The sequence below is a fragment of the Mesoplodon mirus genome (genome assembly GCF_964341445.2).
Source record: "Mesoplodon mirus genome assembly, chromosome: 6".
In the NCBI taxonomy this organism is placed as follows: Eukaryota; Metazoa; Chordata; class Mammalia; order Artiodactyla; family Ziphiidae; genus Mesoplodon; species Mesoplodon mirus.
This window is the reverse complement of record NC_138982.1, coordinates 144,687,610-144,693,702: the sequence shown is the minus strand read 5'-3', so window position 1 is coordinate 144,693,702 and position 6,093 is coordinate 144,687,610. Positions and strand designations below refer to the sequence as shown.

The following is a 6,093-nucleotide window of genomic DNA, read 5'->3' as shown; positions in this document are numbered from 1 at the left end:
GATACTCCCACGAGGCGTGTCACGTGCACACACACGCTCACACACACACGCACGCGCGCTGCAGCTTCCTTTTGCCACCCTGAGGCCTAGGTGCAGCCCCCATGGAATGTGGTGGGACAGTGGGCTCTCACTTGGTGACTTCTCGCTGCATTACAGGTCCTCGGGCATAGGAGCAGACCCTGTCCCGGGTGACCGTCAGGGCTCTCGGAGGGGCTTTGAGGGCAGAGCCCAGCCTGTAGAAGGTCAGGTGACCCGCCTGCAGGCTAGTTCTCACCCTCAGGAGGACTCAGGACAGCCTGGGTCCTGACCCTACACCGTGAGAATAGTTCTCTTGGGGTCACAGCAGGGTGTCCGATAAATGTTTGCACGGCTTTGGCATGGGTCTTGGAATTAAAGATGTCTTCGCAACAGTGAATGGTCCCTGTGACTCGTGGATGCCTCCCCCCAGCCCAGCCCTCTGTCCTGGACTGCAGACTGGAGACCTGCTTCCCCCACTTGGCCGTCCCGTAGAATGAGCGAGGGATGACCCTCCCCGTCTGCCACCCGCATTCGTCCAGTTGCTCAGATCAAATCCAAGTTCTCGGGAAACCCCACTGGCTCTATCTTCAGAGCACATCTGGGATCTGCCCACTTCACCTGGCTGGATCACCCCTGGATCACATGGTAGGCTCCCACTGGTGTCCGTGCCACCCTTACCACCATCTGTCCTCCACGTGCCAGCCAAGGAAGCCTAAAAACACACGTGGGAGGTGTTGCCACTCAGCCTCCAGGCCCGGGGCTGCCTCGCCCACCAGCAAACGTAAAAGGGAGACCACCCCCTCTAGGCCATCCCCATTCTGCCTGCCCTGCTTTTTTTTTTTTTAATTGAAGTGTAGTTGATTTACAATGCGGTGCCAGTCTCTGCTGCACAGCAAAGTGGCTCCGTTATGCACATATATTCCTTCTTTTTTCATATTCTTTTCCATTCTGGTTTATCCCAGGAGATTGGATATGGTTCCCTGCGCCTTAAAGGAGGACTGCCTGCCCTGCTTTCATGCACCACTTAGCACATCCTCACCCCCTAATTTACTTCTGGGTTCTCTCTCTTGGCTCCTCTTCTGTCTTCCTGCACTCGGCACAAGTTCCATGAAGTCTCAAGTTTCTCTGTTTTGCTCACTGATGAGGAAGAGGAGGGTGCCGAGGCCGCCCCCCCTGCCTGGCCCCCCCCCGGGAGGTCCTCAGCAAATATTTGCAAAGTGAATGAACGCACGGAATGCACCCCTATTTCCAGCCCAGCCAGGCCCCTAGAAACCCAGAAACACGGGCAGATTGCAAAGGAGAAGAAAGTCATGGCCTTGAGGGTTTGAAGAAGGTGTCCGTTTGAAGTGCTGGCGAAGAAAGCTTTTCTCTTCCTCAGATCTCTCTGCAGCCTCCTGCAGGTCTCCTGGGCACCAGGTTTCGTGGGCAGCTGACCTGACGGGCTGGATAGGGGAGGGGGCTCTGGGGTGGCCTGACGCCAGGCTGCTTTATTTCCAAATGCCTGAAATTCTGGAATTGTTCCCACACAGCCAAGCCAGGGCCAGCCGAGGGCTGCCCCCCTTTAAGCTGGCCACTGGGAGGGCAGTCTTTGGCACTCTTCCGAGAGCAGGGAGCTGGGGTCCTGGCCCTGGAGCCCAGAGGCTGGCCTTATGGGCATGGCGGCCCCGAGCGTGGCCCTCCCAGCCCTCCCCATGGAGTGGAGAGGAAGCCCAGCCTGGCCTCCTCACTGTCACATGCGGCTCGCTCAGGCCACTTCACAAGTCACAAGGCAGCTTTCCATTAGCGTCAGACACACGTAGATCTTGACCTGGAGCTGATGCGAGCAGAGGGGGAAGCAGCCGGCTTTAGACAACTTGCATACCTGGGGGGCTCACCAGGGCCAGACCCCCAAAGGGCACCCTATCCCAGCAGCAGGGTGGGAATGGCCCTTGTGCACACCCCTCTCTCCCTCTGTCCGTCTGTCCGTCTGTCTGTCTCTCACACACACGGACCCGCACGGTACAAGACAGGAAGAGTCCGTGATGCATGTGGCCGCAGTGCCCACTGTGTACTTCCCAGACTGAGCACCTACTGTGTTCCCAGACCTGTGCGCCCTGTGGGACCTCCCCGGCGTGAGGTATAAGGGCCCCGGAAAGCAGGAGGGTTCTCCTGGGGCGATGTCAGTAATCATCCTCAGGACTGTCAGGCGCTGGTGGACTCCACCTTCGCAGACACAATTTCCTCTTCATCTGGTAACCAACCCCTCTTTGCTTTCCTTTAGGGAAAACTCCTGCCCACTCCTAGTGAGCATAGCAGCTTTTCTTGTTGGTTTTACAGCCCCACCATCTCCAGGACCATCATATGAGCTGGCTGAGGTCACATGATCCAAGGCCAGCCAATGAGAGAACAGGATTTCCCCACCCACAGAAATCAGCACAGCGACAAGCATGTGACCCGAGTCCAAAAAATCAAAGTCCTGCCCAGGATGTTGCTAGAACAGAGAAGACAGTATGACCCTGATTTTCCAAGTTGAGAGTTCCAAAGAGCCCCTAAGACTAGCACTCCTGGGCCATCTTTACCTGAGAATGAAGCCAACACAGGTAAAATCAGACTGAATAAGATGATGCCCAGTGATATCTTTCGAGCTCCTGGATCCAGCTGTGCCTGAAGGCCACGGCACCCTACACTTTCTCGTTAAGTCAACCAGCAAGCTCCCTTCTTTTCTGAAATGAGCTTGGGTTGGGGTTATGTCATCTGCAATCAAAAAGAATCCTGAGCAATGCAATTGAAATGGGGTTCTCTAGACTTTTATAGGGGAGAAAACTAACAGGAGGGTACTAGTAAGATAAAGCCTTCCTGGACCTTATAAGTGGGAAGGGGGTCTCAGGTTTGGGCAGGTACATATGTGGACCCACCTTGTCCCTGGCTGCTCTCTACAGAGCCCTCAGAGGCTGGGCTTCCACCCTCTGGAGGCCTCCTGCTGACCACTAGGCACTGCAGCACCTCTGTTTACAGCAGCCTTGGTCTCTTTCTTTCCTTTGCTGCCGCTCCTCCTCCATCGTAAGCTCTGTAGACAGAACGCTGTGCCGTGGAGCGGGCTCACACTGAGCCCCCCAAGGCTCTCCCACCAATACACACGTTCCACGCCTCCCTGAGGGTCAGCCCCGGGGAGCCCCGGCCTGGAGGGCCCGCAGCGTGTGCCACAGAGAAATGTCCTGCCGACAGCGGTGAGCTACACAGACAGAAATCAGGCTTCGGTCCTAGAGAACTGAGCCACCGCCCATCTCCCCACCCTTCCCCCCACGGAGGCAAACACACCATCCATCTGAAGCCTGAGCCCAGGGAAGTGTGAAAGGACAGCGCCTGGGCTGTGGCTCCTACCCGTCTGCCCACACAGGACCCAGGCAGGGGTGGGTGTCCTGCTTTGGCCATGATGCAGGATAGCATCTGAGAGGCACTCCTTCCGGCCTTCCGGCACCCAACAGCTTGGGGGAGGCGGTGTGGCAAAAGTGCACTTAAGCCCAGACCTTGGGAGGGCAGATTGCAAAAATGCCCTGAAAAGAAAGATCTGGCTTCATGGCCACGACAAAGGGGAGTCTGAAAGTGAAGATAAACGAGAGACCCGAGGGGGAAATTTAGATAATAATATGGCAGTGGGTTCTGTCTCCTCAGCTGTCACCTTGAGCCAGACCACACGCGAGATGCTGAGGCTCCGGAACTTTCCGGAACTCTCAGGGCACTCGCTAAAACCTGGAAAAGGCAGCGTGGTCTGACTTACAAAGCAGAGAGAGGCAGGGGCAAGAAGCTCCGTCCTGGTGAACGAACCACCAACAGAGCAGAGCGCTGGACGGGCGTGGGCTCTGAGCAGGGGCAGGCCTCTGGGAGGAAAGGTCTTCAGCAAAGTGGGGGCCCCAGGGCCTGAGCAGCCTGGAGGGAGAGAAGGGGGCTCCGGGTCCCCTCAGACCCTTCTTCCCCCTAGCCCAGCTGAGCTGTTTTTTAAAGAATCTTTGCAAAGAACTAGAAAGGACAGTTACCCAACAATTCAGCACTGAAATTAATAGCAGCATGAAAATAATTATTTCAAGCCATAGGTGCCTAGTCCCAAGAATTCCCACCAAAGTGGAGACAGCCTGAAGTAGCCTGTGAGCCCCTTGGGTGGAGAGGACTGTGAGTCCTCTAGGGGACATCGTCAGGTTTGTGGGCCCTGGCCGTGTGCCTCTGGGGACATCTGGATGGACCGCAAGTGAGCAGACCCCATCTGTGTGGGCAAACGGCACAGGTGCCCCTCAGGGCCTGCCTGCTGGTTGGGGGATGTGGACCATGGGCCCAGCTGACGGGGATGGAGCTGCTGGACGCCTGTGCCCCAGAGAGCCCAGGAGAAGGGACCAGCCATTTCTGCAGCGCCTTCTGACTCACCTGGCAGCCCGCCTCCACTGGGACCTCACGAGAATCTCCGCGCACGTGGGGCGGGCGGTCCCATGTGCGGAGAAGCGAGCTCTCCTCCTCCCTCTCTCTGCAGCTCCTCTGTCGACACTGATCAGATGGGCGGCTGTTGCCCACCCTAATTCTGTGACTTCCATGGACAGATGACCACACGTGGACAGGAAACAGCACACGACCGCAGGCCTGGGGCGGGCTGACCAAAGACAGTGATCAGAGGAGCTGGCGTGTGACAAAGACCTCGGGCCACATTCCCGTGGAGATGCTGGTGGGAGTCTGGCTTTGAATGTGCCGAAGCCGGGGTGTCAAGGCCCCGGGAGGAAAGGCCCCACCAGACCAGGGATGTACCTGGAGTTTGGGAGGGGCCAGGGGCTTGCGGGACGGGCTTGAGTCTGGTGGGTGCCGAGGACGCTGCTGCTTTCTCTGGTTTCCAGGCTGGTCCCATGACTAAATTCTCTGAGTCGTTTCTGCAGTGTTTATGGAAATATAATTTTGCCCGGAGATACACGTGTAACTGAGAATCTTTTAATGTCTGTTTACAGTCACCATTCTTGCTTGAGTGATTACAAGCATCGTGGGAGTTGATTGCAGCTGCGGTGGTCTCCATCAGCGCGGAGCCCTGGGAGCCTGTCTCTGGGATTCGAGTGCCGCTTCACTTGGAAGAGTCCTCTGGGTCCAGAACAGATAGTGACCTCGGAGGTGAGTCCATCTCTAACAGTGTCCTGGGGCTGCTGCAGCAAAGGGCCACAAACCAGGCAGTTTAAACAACAGAATTTCCTTCTCTCACAGTTCTGGAGGCCAGAAGTCTGAGATCGAGGGTGAGCAGCGCCGTGGTCCTTCTGAAGGCTCTAGGGGAGGATCCTTCCTTCTTTCTTCCAGCTCCTGGCGGTTACCAGTAATCCTTGGCATCCCTTGGCCTGTGGCCGTATCACCCCATCTCTCCCTCTGTCATCACATGGCTTTCTCCCTGTGTCGCTGTGTCTTCTTGTAAGCGCACCAGTCCTCGGACATAGGGCCTGCCAGAATCCATCGTGATCTCATCTTAAGCTGATCATACCTGCAAAGATCCTATTCCCAAATAAGGCCATATTGTGATATTCCGGGTGGACGTGAAATTTCGGGGAACCCTTTTCAACCCACTACCCCATCCTACAATCCCACATGAGGGATGAAGAATCTGATCTAAACTGTGAGATTTATCAAGTGGGTTAGTGTCGGAGCCTGGACCATAGCTGTGTTCACATTCTCACCTAACATTCTTTCCAGCATTCCAATAAACACTGATTGCTAGGCACTCCACGTTAATCACGCCACGCCTTCAATGCCGCCCACTGCCTGCAGGAAGTACTGCAGAGACCCCGCTTCCATCCTGCTGGGTATGGTCCAGATACGTCCTACTTCTCCAGGGATCAACAAGGAGCAATTTCCAGATACACTGTTAAGTGGACAAAGCAGGGTACAGTATGAGTGTGCTGTCTTCTGTGTAATAAAGAGTAAAATATATGAATATGTGCGTGTTTATTTTTATTGGCAAAAGATAAAAGCACTGGCAGGATAAATCAGAAACTGATAAAAATGGTGCCCGAGTGGTGAGCAGTCAAGGATGGCAGTTAGACTTCTCTGGATACACTTTGCTATAGAGTTTGTGTTAAAAAA

At 55.4% G+C, this 6,093-nt stretch overlaps 1 long non-coding RNA gene across 1 annotated transcript in view; it reads left to right on the top strand.

Annotated features, from left to right (window-relative positions):
* Positions 1-5,861, top strand: part of LOC309806819 — a 9,682-nt gene extending 3,821 nt beyond the window's left edge. Inside the window, exons 2-3 of the long non-coding RNA XR_014294448.1 lie at positions 4,517-5,136; positions 5,227-5,861. This is a non-coding gene — a long non-coding RNA (uncharacterized lncRNA). The remainder of the gene's footprint in view (positions 1-4,516; positions 5,137-5,226) is intronic.
* Positions 5,862-6,093: the final 232 nt, after the last annotated feature.